The following is a 16,828-nucleotide window of genomic DNA, read 5'->3' as shown; positions in this document are numbered from 1 at the left end:
TGGATATAAAAAGGTCTTTTTCCCCCATAGAGTGTTGCCATTGCTCGCTTTTAAATCTTTGAGGTTGTTACTCAAAAATTCGTTAAAGTTTTACAAAATATGAAATCGATAATAAAACAGATTCCAAATTTCAAATTTGGTCTTCCACATGCCCATATTCGTAGGAGGATTACGTCATTCAAAATTCGATGGCTCTAGGTACTGTTGTTTTATCACAATGCGAGAAATATACATACTTTTATACATATTTTTCATTATTTAATTTCTTCAAATATAATGCAGGACTCTAACATTTGGTAGCATCAGTTTGAAAAGTGAAACGGACATTTATAGTGATTCAACGCAAAATCGCAAAACGAAAACAATAGTCCTTCAAGGACAAAGCCCCTTTGAACTAAAAATAATGTTGCTTAAATAAAAAGTTTAAGAAAGTTTGCTATAAACAATTACTATTTTTAGAACTGAAAGAGGAAGTATCTAAATTAAAATGGAAAGTTCAGGGACCATTGCAAATGAAAATTATAATTATTGCTTACGAATTATATATATATACATACGCGCACAGACATACACACATACGTACATGTATATAATACAGACAGAGATTTCATTTTAAACAGCAGACATTTCAACAATACATTTCAACATTCATACATTTCAACAATAAAAAATTAAATGACCCTTTTTTAATATTTTAAGAGAGGATGAAGATTCTGAAATCTAAAATTATACATTATAAAATATTTTCTGCTTCATTTCTATATGCCTTTATGGTGTAACGGTAGAACACTCGGCATGTATTCGAGAATTTCAAGTTCGAGTCCCAGAGAAGACACTGCTCATTTTTCACGTCTCCTGCTTCAAAAAATCCTAATGATGACTCTCCAACATATTTACACTCAATGTAGCTACAGTTTAGATAATCTTCTTTATGCGGGATGTAATGAAAATTGCGTACATATAACATAAAGGTAATACATGATACAGTTTGTTTGCTTTATTTTAATTACCTATGTATTTCCATAAAAGTATAGCAGATTTAATTGGAACAATGCAGTCTCGTAAATTTTCTTTTGCCACTAGAAACCTATCTTTCCTTTCATATAAACCATGTAAACTTGTCTAGCTAGGTTTGAATTTATAATTTGATGTACTGAAATCTAGCTAAAAACACGCCTTTTAAAAATTCATTATAATACTTTTAATGGAAAGGAGGCTGCAGAAAACGTGCTGCTGCAGAGTGTAACAAAAAAGGTTGAGTTAGGAGTAATCCTAAGGTTCTTTTCATACCAATTCATAATGATTTAGTTATATGAACCCTCGATATACTAAGCTAATAAACTGGATATTTATTTTCTAGAATCTCGAAGATGTTGCTTAGATGTAACTGACTTAAGCTAAACAAATCCGTTATAAATGATATAACTTCCTCTTTACAGAACAACTGTTACCTTTCAGAATAATTTCAGCTGCTTTATTAAACAGCTGAGAATATTCCTATCAGTTGTATTAAGAAATTTATGAATTTCTAGATCTCTAAGCTATTCTTTTTGTAAAAGTTTGATGACATCTCAGTTTTAGAAAGGAAAGCCGCAGATAATCAGTAATTAATGAAATAAGCAAGGAATTGGAAAATTATACACATCAGTGATTTAAAATATTTCTTGTACGTGTATCACATTTTGATGGAATTTATCGAAGTATTTCGTAGTTTATATATAGCAGAAAAACAAAATTGATTCCAAAGTTTTGATATTTTAGTTTCTTGCCAAAGGCTTCTAAAATTTGTGCATATAGTTTATTGGTAGGAAGAATTTGCTTTTTTTCCCAACTGTGAAATAGCTCGTCGTGGATAGTAATTTATATTGCGTTAGAGTGTAGAATATCTGATTTATACTCAATGAGATGAAATATGGAAGAAAGATTAGTGTTTTAGTTTTATAAAGTAGTTATTCGTCTAATGCTTTATTTTCTGCATAATTTTCCCTAGTTCTCAATAATTCGAATTCTTAATTTCAAATTCTATCAGTCATTAAGACGCTATTTATTAGCTGCTTTTCAATTTAAAAGTTCATATTCAGTTTATTAAAAAAACCTTTTTCACTAAATTCTTCCAAGCAAATGTCATTTCCAATGCCCGATAAATCACCTTTCATCGATCTCTTAATGAAATCACAGAACCGTCTATATAATATTTCAGTATTAATAGATATTGCTATGAAATTTTGAAAATACTTTTAGATATTCATTTTGTTACAACCAATGTTCATTTTTGGATATTTTTTCTGTAAAATTATATGTAAATGCAAGTTTGGGTTCGGAAATAGTTCTTTTATAACAAAATGTATTGTGTTTTGGGATTTGGTAGTTTTAATGTTTGTCCAAAATGGAATGGGTGTTTGTTTCTTTGAATATGATAAATTGCGCGAGCCTGCAACAGAAAGCGATGGGTGGAAGGAAGGCTTTCTAAGGGAAATTGACATGTACTCATGTTACAGATGGAAAAAAGCTATGGAAACCAGCCACGGAGTTAGCCAGTATGCTATTCTGAACTTGAACTAATTGCCCGATATTCAGGAGTCTTAATCACTCACTGGGAAACTAGGATTTATTGTCGTTTTGATTAATAATTATGTGATTACAAATAATCTGCGTTGCCCTGTGCCTTCACAATGTGTATAAGAAATATAGGGTCATATATTTGTTAACTTCTGATGATGCTTCTTTAGCTGGAAAAGAAAAACGTCACTTCCTAATTAAATGAGGAATGAATCGTTTTGATACTTAGGGTGATCAAATATTTCTGACACCAGTTCAGAAAGTCTAAGAGAACTTTCACTATCAAGGGAAGTATGCTTTCATGCATAGCACATTTTATTTCAAATATTTATTACTTATAAAAACTTACAAATAGCGTTCAATATAAATTATACGAGAAAATAAAAAGAACAATTTAAATTTTTCTGGGACAATAAGCAAATTTAATTTGTTTCATTTGCGTAGTATTGCACTTAATTCTGAACTCAGCATCATATTGAAAACTAATACCAATTCAATAGCTAGAATCTTCCTATATGTTTTTTGTCCATTTAAGCCGAATTGTTGAATTAGCTATTCAAAAATCTGTAAACATCAACGGGGTATCTGTGTTGATGATATTATTTTAGACACTGTATGTTCTTTAAAATAAAATCTCTTATTTTATGGCTGCCATTTCAAAATTAAAATTTAAAGCTGTTGAAATTAATTTATATAACGAATGCTAAAAAATTTCTATCATTCTCATAAAATGTTAGGAACAGCCTAATTTGTTATAAAAAATTCGAACTGAATTCCTAGACTTCAAATCCAAGAATTTCTCCACAACGATTTTTGTTCTGATTTTCTATATTCTTATGTCGGTTGAGTAGGATTGAGTTTGTAATGATTCATTTGCATTTGTGATTGCTCTAAATTTAAATTTATCATCTTTGCAAAACTTCCTGTATTATAAATAAAAATAAAAAAATCCTTTAAGCAACATTTGTTTCTCACGCTAGCTTTGGTTTGTAATCGATGATGCTCCTTGCGGAATTCCTAATGACATTTCGATGTCACTCTCATACATTAAAAACATATCTGCTTTAGTGAAACGGGTTGCTGTTACGCACTTGTACGGTTCGACCACACCCGATTTTAGAAGTCCTTCCACAATTTGATGAGACCTTGGCCTTCGCTTTCAATCGCCTTCTTTGTTCTAAGAATTCTTTTTTGTTTGAAATTTGACTATAAATAGAGAAGTTTCGGAGCGAAGAATTATCTTCTTGTCTTCATCAGCAAGAAAGTCTTCAACATGAAATACTTGGTGAGTATTTTAAAGTTATATGTAACTAATTAGCATTTCTTTTTGAACTTTCTTTTATCTGAATATGTTTTCCTAAAGAAACTTTTATACTACTTAGCATTTTGCGCGCTACCTAATTATTTCTTGCTAAATACCTCAAATTTTATTCAAATAGGCTTCCTTTAATATAATAAAAATATTTTGCTTAAATTTAAAAGTTTTTCTCTGCTCAGAAGAGCGATTATCTTTTAACGATGGAAACGTCAAAAATTAAAACAAAATATTGAACAAGAGGAAATATTTTTTACGCATATATAAATGATAATATCAAAATGATGAAATATTTAAATTAATGAAATATAAATGATAAAATATCAGTTTTTGCCTCGACACATATTGCGGATTCAATTCCAATCAGTCGTAATAAATTCCGCAATATAAGTGACGTGACGTATTCGTTTCCAATTGAAATTTCTATTTATTCTATGCATATTGTATTTCTAACGCAACGTTTCTTGATCATCCTTATCATAATTCTATTCCTTTAAAATTTAAAATAGCATTAATAATGAGAGAGAATTTCTTTGCATTTAAACTAGATTAAATATTTATGCAAAAGATTATTTTTGAGAAATCTCATCACTCGACTCTTTCTCTCCATTGTTAATCATTTCTACCTAAGTATTGACAGACTTAATTTCAATGAATAGTGGACAATTTTCAAACATAGCGAGAATAAAAGAGAGAGTAATAGGCTATATATTAAAAGTACAAAATCAGTAAAAGTACTATAATGAATGTCTGAGATAGAGAAATTCAGAAAATTAAGACTTAAAAAAACATTTATATTAAATGACAACCACCGAAGACCTCTTGGAGGCACTTGGAGGACTGTCATTTAGCATATATGCTACGTGATAATAATAAAAATGTAGGAAAAATTACTATATTATTAAAATATGACACACACACACATACAAGCGAAACGAGTCAATGAGGTTTGCATGACTGTTCCGTGGTGAATTGCAAAATAGATAAATAAATAATTAAAAAACATTCTTGTAAACACAGTATATGGAAAGAGCAATAAATTGAGATATTTCTGTATAAACAAAATGCGTTATCATGTAAAAAGTATTAAAAGATGTATTGTATAAAAATGGTCAGTAACAAAATTAACTAAAAGGTAATTTATTCTGTAATTTACATTTTCTATAAGTATTTATTACAAAATGTTTATTATTGATCATATGCCTAACATTATGTTTTATACCTATAACGTTTACAAATCCCAGCACGGTTATGTATAAATGTATTATAAGGCAACACTGAGTATTATCAAAGGTAAGAATTACTAATAAATAAGGCATGCTTAAATAGTCGTCAATAAAGCGTATTTTTATGATTGTTTATGTAACTATATATTACATTGCGTAGAATAATTCCCAAGCTCTTAAAGAAAACTGCTTAATCTCCTGTATGAAGTATTTAAAAAATGTTTCAATTTGAAAAATGCTTCACTTACGAAAGAAGAAGAAAAATTAATTTAGGTAGATAATCAGAGAATAACTTAAAAAGAAGCCTCTCGCTGCCCACTTTAACATAGTAGAACTTCTTATCCGGGCTGATTATTCAGATCATAGGTTAAACGCATTCTTTAAAACTTACTCATACCTTGAAAAGCATAAAACAATCCCAATTTTGCTGTTTATTTTACTGAAAAATTTAACTTCAAGTCGAAATAAGATAAATGCCTAAAACTAAATATCTGTATAACTAAAATAAATAATAAAGTTCGTAACTAAATAGTTCGTTTTTGAAATATTAATTTAAAATGAGCAAACTGATTAACTGAATTAATGTATGGCTTTAGCCACTTCCTGTTTCAGTTAATCGAAACTTTACGACTTTAGCCACTTCCTGTTTCAGTTAATCGAAACTCTACGGCTTTCGCTGGCCCACCAGCGGTCGAGCGCCAGAGTCGCTGAGCACTGATAGCTCTGACCGATGACCCGGCAAATTGGTGGCTGCATGAGGGTTTTCGTGGTTTTCTCCATGTGCAACGTATATGCGAACCAGTTCTCCTTAGAAAGTCCTACACGAAGGCATTCCTTCTCTTAGGAAGACAACCCTTGATTGCTTTACCATGATTCAACTAACCAACTTTTACTTCTTTAAACCACGAGCAGCAGAGTTAAAGCTAGATTGTACCGCTTTCGTTTGAAAAGTGAGGTAAAAAATTCTTTATGAGATATAAGTAACAAACATATAATTCTTAGTGAAGAAAAAATAAAACAAACTTTCAATGAAATTTAAGTGATCAAAGTATAAACAAATTAATTTTTAATACAGATTTATAACATACATAAATTTCAGACTTTACAAGCTCTTACCTAGTAGTATCTTCATATAAAAGTGGATAAGTGAATTCATATAGGACTTTATATACAGTGAGATTATTTTCAGTTGAATGGTGGTTAATACACCGAACTCTTGGATTTGTAATTTGAAACAAGGAAAAGAAAGATTATTCTTAATTCATTAAACATTTTCCTAGTTTTATATTCATAAACATATTGCACAAATACTCTTTACATTATATAAAATACTGTTAAAAATTTGGAAATATTCATAGAAAGAAGCTTCTGACTTCAAAACGCACATGATTATAAATCGCAGAACGTACTGCGTTAAAAACATACGATATTTTGCCAGTTACAATAATGCTACAAATGCTCATAAAATTATCGATTGGATACATTTAAAATTATTTATATTTTAAATTGTAAAATATAAATATCTTATTAAAAATAAAATAAATATTTAAATGTGTTTACATTTTTTATTTTTTCTGTTTTTAAGATATACATTTATGATTTAATAGGTAAATTAAAGAACTTACTTCCAATAGAAGGGCAATGCTTTGGAAATAGGTCACGAAAAAGATAAAAAAAATACTTCGGCGTAACGGAATGTAGCAATCCACTTCGCTGAATCATTTCTGACTTTACAAAGTACCTAATAATATGAAATACCTCATAGTTGATAACTGAAAAAATGAAAAAAAAATTGGAAAATAGAAGAAGCCTATTTTACACTTTTGATGAAGTACAACCAGATGGAGAGCAGATAATCGTTCTTTCTTCTTTCATCTCTGGTAAAGATCGTTACTAATTTTAATCTTCGATAATTAAACGTACTTTTCGGGACAACGGAAGAAAAATCTTTCTGTGTATTAACATATTTTACTTACCTTAATATTTCTTCAATAAAGGGCGATGGATATCAAATATAACATAGAAAAAGTTAAAGGTTATATTTTATACATAGGAAAGGCATAAAACTGCATCTTATCTGCAACACACAAACATCTTAATGTATAATTTTTGTATCCTTAGTTTGCCGTTTTGCTTTTGGTTGCTCTGACAGCCTGTGCTTTTGCACAATATTTCCCCTACTACGGTGGTTACTATGGAGCTGCCCATACCTACAACTATGCCTACCCATCAGCCTACAACTATGCCTACAACCCTGCTCTTTCCTATTTGTGGAAGAAGTAAAACCCTTCCGAAAGGTAAGATGAGAAAAATTAACTAAGTATTATGTTAACCCATTTTAATTTTCAGAGATTTTTGCATTATGAGTGCAACGATTTTATGAAACGATGTAATTCAGTACTGTCATTTTAAAATACTTACATTTGCAATTTTTGATATGGAAGCAATGCAAGATGCTTTCGTATCTGTTTGAGGAACATAATGTTTCCCTCACCTCGCAATACAGGATTTATGTACTTTGGAAATGAACGGTAGCTCTCATGGTTACATACATATTAATTGTTCACTTTGAAACTAGTATGAATGTACGTTAGACATTTTTAAATAGTAATAATTTTGCTGAATTCTGAATGCAAATTTATAACAGTTAAGTCTGTTATAGCATGAATAATTAACCGTTAACTACTATAACATCTGTGCATTAAAAATTAAGAATTTTTTTATTGCATTTTGTGGAACTAGTTTGAAATATGAAGCTAATGATGTTGTAACAGAATAGCATAGCTGCTTGATGTTTCTAGAAAAGTGACCTTAAAATGCAGACGAAAGAATAGAATATTAATAAATAAATTTTAGCACCGTGAAATTATAACTAACTAATGACTATTAGTTTAAATATTTTAATTATTCCTTCTTCCTTATGTGTAGAATTTTCTTCACTTTTCTCGCACTGTGGATTTCTTCTATCATTTGCCTCTCTTTGTTTCCTTTTATGTTTTTTTTATTTTACCTTATTTCAAAAAAATCCTTTCTTAAAACTTAAGCCTAAGTGATAGGATCTGATGTCAGTCTGTGCATTTTATATTAGAAGCAATTAATTAATTATTCATAATAATCAGTTGACTAAAGTAAAACTGCTTCTTTTATACGTTTAAGAGTACAGATATTTACTATAATCCCTTCGGCCTTCTGTTTTTTCTTTACATTCTTAACTATTTCAAAGTTTGATGCCTTGTCGTAATCCAGATCTCTTGTAATTTAACTACAAAATACATCAAAGTAATTAATAACAAAACATTTTTCCGTTGAAAGGTATTAAGAATATCTGTAGTAAAATATTAATCTCAAGACGGCAAAAATGCTTTGAAATGGTGATAAAAATTTCAAAACAAAATTCAACACTGATAATATTTAAAATAAAAATATTTTCTGAAGATGAAATATGGAGAATATGGCTCATAAATTTTAAAGAAAGTTCAATATGTGTTTTACTTCTTAAACAGCTGAAAATAATTAATTGCACGAACTTAAATATTAGAAAATTGACGAGCTTTATATACCACAGAGTTTCGTCGAGCATTATTAAAATTGAACATTTTAATAATCTCTGTTGTAAATATTTGCTATGTGACGTTTTATCTGGATACGTATTAACATTCTCTTTATTGTTTTCTAGGACTTTGACTCTGGAAGTTGTTTTCCAGATCTCTGACACTGGAAAATCTTTTCTAGGTCTTTGGAACCAGCAAACGCATCTGAAATGATTCAAATCTTATTTGATGATGACATTGTTGGATTTCATTAAGTTGTATTTTTCTAAAATGTTGCTGACCAAATTTTTACTGTAAATTTCTTAGAACAATAAACTTAAAAAACTTTCTTTTAATCTGCCTATCGTTTTCGTAATTATATAAAAAATAAATGTATACATATGTTTAATATTTGTACTTACCTACAGAAGTTTCCTTTAATGAAGGAAATTAGATTTTAAATCCTGTAAGTCGTTCTGAAAGTAAGTGATTAAAATGCCAGTGCTTATGAGGAAACAAGAAATTATTACAGAATTTTAAAAAATATGTCTATATAAAAAATGTTTAAGTCTTTAATTTATTGTGCGGAAACGCGAAAATTTCGTACAACTTTACATAAGCTTAACTTTTCATATACGAGTATATCGTGCAGACTTCAGTTACCTGCAAAACGGTATGAAATATTTTTATTGATTATATCCTCAAATTTTCATTAGAAATATAAGTTCAATACATCTTCAGCAAATCTCCGAAATATTGTGGAAGAACTAAAACGATAAGTATGGTATTTAAAGTGGAGTTTCATTTACTGATGTTAAGACTGTCGATGTAATTAACTCGACCTCTCTGGTGCTAGGAAATGTTCAACTTAAGTGAGAATTTTCAATCAGTTTAAAATTTTGTTTGCATTTCTGCACAGTTCTTAGAATATAACTAACAATAATAAAATAATTAGTTTATAAATATATTTACACTTACAATTTTGCCATTTCATTTTAATTAGAAGTAACACTGGTGTAGTAAAACCAAAATTAACAATTCAGTATGACCGATATTTCACAAGTTTCACTTTGCGAAAGGAACAATTTATGCTTCCATTAGAATCTGGCAAAAGGAAAATTAGCAGTTTAGTGCGGTAGATATTTCATACGTTTCACTTTGCTAAACGAGCACACTTCAATTACACTTCCATCAGAATTCCACGAAAGGAAAATTAACAGCTCAATGCGACAGACATTTCATACGTTTCACTTTGAAAAAGGGAACACTTCAATTAAATTTAATCAAAATTGTAAGATTAAATTTTCCTTTTACTTCGGTATCAGACGTTTTCTTATATATCTTGTTTTTTTTCTTTGCAAAAAGAGTTTTGGTTTACTGCGAATTGTATAGGTGGAAGGTACGCTTATGATATAGGAGAACAACTTAAAGTATTGAAGAATATATCCATTTTTTAATTATGCGTATTTCATCAAAAACGTTTTATCGGATTCTCACTCGCAGAAAATAAAGTTATAAAACTTTTTGGAATAAACTTAGGTTTTTTAGATGCAATAACGTTTGTTGATTAAACCTGGAATGAAATTAAAAGATTGTTGGAAATTCTTAACTGGAAAAGTGATCAATAATGTTCTTAAGTAATGAAATTTTGCAATTAAAAAAGGAACACTACTGGGAAACAACTGAAGTTAATTTTTATATTTAAGAAGTTGATAAATAGAGCTCCAAAAAATACAGAATTAAGAATACAGAAGGGAAAAGCTAATTTTTTTCAGGACATTTGCATAGCTTGTGGTTGTTTGAATATGGCAAAGTGCGTAAGATCTACCTGCCAAAGGGAGTATGGCTGTATCTAAGACTTTCTAAAGGAAACTGGTTCGTATTTACTTTGCTCATAGGGAAAGCCCAAGAAAAATAACCAGTTAGCCTAGCCATTCGCTTGGGCTCCAATCCGGGTTGAACAAGTAAGTATTCACTATTTGGCAAATGGTGGGGCACACACACATACAGCGATTTCGAGCTATTACAATGATGCCAAGTAGATAATGAAGATGAAGAATGAAGAGCAACGGTAGCTTTTCGACTTAGACGTATATGAAATTAATTCGAATTTTATAATGTCGTACTTTTATATTCCCCCCTTCATTTTCTCTGGAAAAATATCAGCACAGTTCTCAAAAATAAATATATAAATAAAAGCATTACATATTTTCTAGAATAAAAGCTGAAAATCTACTTCAATTTCATAAATTTTAATTAAACGCATTTTAAATCCTACACTATATGTCGTTTATTTAAAATCTCTTAATATGTATATATATTTGAAGCCTATTGCGCAAGTAGTAGAATAACTGGATTTCGAACTAAGTGAATTTAAGATCATACAACATATATATTATATATGTATATATACATATATTTATATATAATGTATAACTATACATAGTTTATTAAATGTACATGCATTTTTGTCAGTTTTACTGATTATATGTTTATATGGACAATCGAGAATTCAGGATACTATCAAGAATAAAAATGGGTATTGCAGTAGCTTCATTTTAATATGAATAATGAATCTAATGTAATACAACAGCAAAGAAAAACACACCTTCCATTTGTTCTTGTAATGTATGATTTATTATACAGCTAACACATGCAATAAAAATTATATTGCTGTAGTTATACTTTCACATAAATATGAAATTACTGATATAAACGCAAATCTATAATTACTAATTTCATACTAAATTTAAGCTGTCTGGTTATAAAATCAAAAATAAAATCACGCAGCAATTTGCCTTAAAATTGCTTAGAAAAAATTGTTTGAAGCAATTTTTTTTCAAATGAGTAATTTTTGTCCCACCTTCATTCGGCATCTCCTATGTCGAATATTTTCAAAGGCGTTTAAGATAACTGCATGGGAAATCTTATTTCGATTTAAGCAAGATTCTACAATGTTCACGACAAAGCTTGTATGAGAAAAATAGAATGTTACAAAAGTGTTGAAGAACAAATAAACAAATACGTATACTGACTTTAACAATTTTCTCATGTCTGTGGCTAACATAATTCAAAGTATTTAAGAGCAGATAGAAAGGGAAAAGTGCTTGGGTTTTAGATTTAACAGCGCTCTTTATTGAGCATTCTTCCTCGAATTTTTCATGTAAACTTATGGAACACTTGCATATAATAATAATATCATTATTTTACGAAGTGGAATTTTTTAGGAGATGATTATGTAAAATTACAGATCCTTTTCTATAAAATCCTCATCAACTATTGTTTAAGACATTATTTTCTAAAATTAGTCATGTTATTTTAAGCAGCTGTGTAACTTAAAGTTATTTCTAAGAACAATATTTTAAAAAATAAAGTTTATAACTACCTTTTTAGCACTATATATTATATAATAATCATAAGTAGTTTAAATTAAAATAAAAGGAAATTAAAACTGGAAATAGAATATCTGAATTTCTGAATTGTCGAATCCAAAAAAATCTTGCAGTAAATTTGAGATTCGAATACACGAATTTTCGAGCGTTTTTTATTATTTGAATCGTTCAAAATTTAATCAAAAAAGACATTTTAATATTTTAATTCCGAATTTTTGGAAGATTAGTTTGACTGACATCCATAAAAACATTTGTTTTAAAAAATTCGATTATTGCAATTACATTGCACGTAACTCATTGAAATTTTATGTTTCAGATCCGCAATGTCATTTCGTAATGGTTGTTAAGGTCACACTGTAAATTGTCTTAAGATAATTAGCGTTTTATTTAATGTGTATTTGTAACAACACCCTTGAAAAATTTTTTATGTACAATTGCTTTGAAGTTAAAAGGATTAAAATAAAATTTTAAATATTTTTATTATCACTCAAATACTTTTATCAAATTATATTAAGACAATGAACTTCAAGAGATTTGATTAGAGTGCGTGTTCGCTCATTTTTATAACAATAAAAAATTTATAATTCGATAAGAATTACATAAAGAATTTATAATTCTAATATTGATTTAAATAAAGAAATCTAAAACACTGAATACATTAGAAAAAAAATTCTGTCAACAGCTTATTATTTGAAAATGAGAAACGTAATTTGCTACTTTCAAATTTATTTTTCTTTCAAAATGCTGCTTGTAAACAAGCTGTGGATTGAAGGATTATATTGGTACTCATTCCAAAGAGAAATATCCCTATTCTACAATTAAAAAATGTTGTGAAAGGCTTGATATTAAAATTTCTAAACGCAAAATAAGCAACATTATTAATAGGAAGTGTAAACCCGTCAGTCATTACTTCTACATGACACAATGACTCCAAACAAACCCCTGAAAAAGGCCGTTATTGAGGCTGACGATGCAGAAATCAACTGCAAAGTCCTTAAATACATCTGATCCAAAAAATAAATAAATAATAAACCAAGATTTATATCTTAAAGCTAAATAACATAATGTTAACCAACGTTTGCCGAGGCATATGGCTCAACGCAGAACAATTTGTAGAATCTTGTATGAAAACCATTTACAGGCGATAAGTGGAAACAACATTGAAGCCCTTCAAAAAGCGTGGGCTTAGTGACAGTAACGTATAAAGGGCTATTTATTATCGAAAATCAAGAGAAAAAAATGCACAAACCTGGTTCAGTCAATTCCAAAAAAGATTCAGCAAGGGATTTACGATCATCAGAGGATTCTCTTACAATAGGACGTTAAGAATAGTGGGAAAAAGTTTTAAACTCAATGTACTATGAAGAGTAAGAATTATGTCGGATATTTACAGAAGAAATTACTTTTCATTATTCGAATGACTTTTAAAAAGTAAAATTTCATCAAGATGACGCAACAAGTGATACCTCCAAAAGTTCCACTGTATTCCTTGAAAAACTAAAGACTAATACAGATACTACATATACTCCTTTTCAAAGTATTCCTGCTAAGTTTCCTGACATTTCAGCTATGATGCCTTTGGTTTCTTGAAAAGAGATCTTTCTAAGTGCAAAATTACCACCACTTATGGACTCCGGAAATTACTGGAACAGAAATGGAAATCACTAACTCAGTAAAGCTCTTTAATCATGGGAATCACAAAGCAGAATTACATTCCATAAAAACGGCTATCAGCTTGAACATTTAAAAAAGTGCTCTTCATATTTTAAATATTAATTAAACAACCCCGAAATCGCTCTAACAGCCTCTGTATTAAATTTCATTGTATCTTCTTCATAAGTATAGGTACGCTTTCAAAAGCTGTATCCTTAATTTTGCAATTCATTAAATGCAGATCTGAAATTTTACTTTAATTAAAAAGTCTGATATTAAGTAAAAGTTTTGTCTCATAAATATTCTTGCAATAAAAATTCAAAAGCATCGAAAATCTTCTAACATTCGGATTCGAGAAAATTTATAATTCGTCCCATCTCTAGTTAAAGCTCTGTTTGAACGCTTATTCCAGATTTACAACGGTAAAAGTTAACGTATGGTTCGTGAACAAAATGTATTGAGCTAAAAAATGTGCAGTCAAACAACAAATTCAAGTTAAATATCAGTATTCTATTTATATACTGATAAGTCAAATATCAGTACCCTATTTAAATTTTACAATGAAATCGCCGCGTGGAGCAACAGTTCTGTTCTGTCAAGATGACTGTTAGTTATTAAAGAGTTAAAAACAACTGCTTAGAAATTCTTAACCTGTTATGCTGAAGCAGTAATTGCTATAATTTGAAAGATAAATTAAGGCTTTTCTGCCGCACGAATTGGAAGTACAGTGCTATTAACAACTCTTCCAAACAGCGTAGCCTGCAATTTAAAAGTCCATTGTCAAAATTGAAATTATACTTCTGCTTCTGAAGGTATTTTTAATGTCAACAATGAAATGATACATGCTGTTTTAATGCATTGAATAACTGGTTTATCATGATGATAGTAATCATGTTCATAAACTGTAGATGTTTAATCTATTCCAACTTCAAATGTTAACACATTTGCTTTTATCTCTGAGTTCGCTATCATTGATGAATTTTTCTTGGAAGTCTCATCGGAACTTCATTTCAGTCTACAGATAACTTATATATATTACAATTCATATATGATCTAGTTGATTAATTCTTGGTGATTAGTTGTTGTGCGTTTACTATTATAATATTCGTTCTATCTGTTAAATCTACAGAATTCACTTCTGAAGCCTGTGCTGTAATTCTTATTTTTAGGTTAATGTTTACGCTAAGTTTTCCATTGGCCATTTTTATCTATATTTCTAACGTTTGTTTCGCTTTCTAGATCCTCGTCATTACTGAATTTATTTTGTAAACGATCATGATCATAGTTTAGCATTCGCATAGTATAAAGAATTACATATTCAATCAAAATGAAGCTTAATTAAAATTAAGCAGATAAATATTTTTTCCTCCTAAAGAAGAGACTTATAAGTCTTAAACATAATTTCGTTCTTTTCGGATTGCTTTAAATCATTACACTTTTATTTAATAAATAACATATAGCTGTATGTTGCCATTTCATCAATTTAAAACTCTTATGGCAGAATTTTTTCCTTTATGCGTTTAGTCTCTTTAGCTTCTTGGAATACTGAAGAAGAAACTAACGTTTCCATTGCACGCCACCAACCTTTTAAATTCGAATGCTGTTGTTTAAGCATTAATTATTATGCTAAAGTCGTGCTAAAGTAAATTATTAATTGATTTGGTATGGCGCTAAAGTAAAATAATGCTTAATTAATTACTGAATAAATTTATTAAATTAATTTAAAATCCCAGTTACTAAACATTTATCATCGTTCTTAAAAATAACATTTGAAAGAATTTCATCATTTTTCATCGATTTTCTCCGTTAACATCATTCACTCTCTCCTGAATTATTTAACGGTGGATCTGTTCTCAGTGCATCCTCTTCAAGCAAGTTCCTTCATGGACTACTAATTGTCATTGAAAAAATTCACCACATAGTCTCTACTCGTTGCTCATAAAAAAGAAGCGAATTTTCATCAGATTATGATATCAGTCAGATCAGTTAATGAGATCGACGTTCATGAGAGGATCGCACATATTGTACTATCAATTGGTGATCCTGCCAGAAAACATATGCTTATTAGTAACATAATCTGCACCCGTTGGGAGCTGGGTGTCGGCAATTAGTGTACCATGGCCTGTACATTTTTGCATTTCGTAGTGGAAGACTTAATTCAAACAGGTTGCTTCACAGACCCACAGCGGAAATTGTGGCAAAATAATGAAATTCACCAGAATTCTGAGCAAAGCAACTCGTGGATACAAATTAGCTAAAACCGCATGACGCTAAAGCAAGGATATATACGGGTTTAATCTTACAGACAGTCCCTCATCACCTAATTTCTCTCTTTGGCGATATGACTTCGCCATTCTTCTCTCCAGCTTTGAAGGTTCTGGACTACTTCCTCCCGGATTAATAGAAGAGTCTTTGTGTTGAAACAAAATAACGTCTGTATAACCAGAGTTTAAAAAACAAAACATTACATTTTACATATTTTTAAAGAAAGAACGTTTTAAAACAACATGTTTCATCTGTAAAATCAAAAACTATATTCTCACTTCAAAGCATTACAGCATTACTGTTGGCACACACCCAAAAAGAAACATAGCGAAGAATTACAGAAAAGCTGTTGCCACAAAACAAAAGAAATATAGCTAAAAAATCATGAGGCAATACTTTACACAATAATAAAACAAAAACACACTTTTCAGAAATAAACAATAATAACAAAAAATAATTTAAAAAAAATCTGAAAGGTTTCAGATTTTAAATTACTTCCAAAGGGGCGTTTTCTTAATGTTTTGTGTGATACGTTTATTTATTAAATATCATATTCTTTGCACTTAAACCATAAAATTCAGTTCAACAGCAATATCGCAAAATAGTTTTAAAATGAGCATATCTAGAGAATTTTGATACAGAGCGCCCGAGTCTGTGTTTTCTGTACAACGTTGCCATTGCTCGCTTTGAAATCCTTGAGTTTGTTAATCAGAAATTTGTTAAAGCTTTACAAAATATGAAATGGATAATAAAACAAATTCCAAATTTCAAATTTGGGCTTCCACATGCCATAATTCGTAGGAGGATTACGTTGTTCAAAATTCGATGGCTCTATGTACAGTTGTTTTATCACAATGCGAAAAATATACATACATTTATGCAGATTTT

At 29.5% G+C, this 16,828-nt stretch overlaps 1 long non-coding RNA gene across 1 annotated transcript; it reads left to right on the top strand.

Annotated features, from left to right (window-relative positions):
* Positions 1–3,690: 3,690 nt before the first annotated feature.
* On the top strand, positions 3,691–8,986 carry LOC118191780 (uncharacterized). The gene is made up of 3 exons (XR_004758665.2): positions 3,691–3,844; positions 7,222–7,397; positions 8,777–8,986. It is a non-coding gene; the product is annotated as an uncharacterized LOC118191780 (long non-coding RNA).
* Positions 8,987–16,828: the final 7,842 nt, after the last annotated feature.

This window comes from Stegodyphus dumicola, chromosome 8 (assembly GCF_044657685.1).
Source record: "Stegodyphus dumicola isolate Sdum_Otavi_A_Nest chromosome 8, ASM4465768v1".
In the NCBI taxonomy this organism is placed as follows: Eukaryota; Metazoa; Arthropoda; class Arachnida; order Araneae; family Eresidae; genus Stegodyphus; species Stegodyphus dumicola.
The sequence above is the reverse complement of the archived record's forward strand: the minus strand, read 5'-3'. Positions and strand labels throughout refer to the sequence as shown.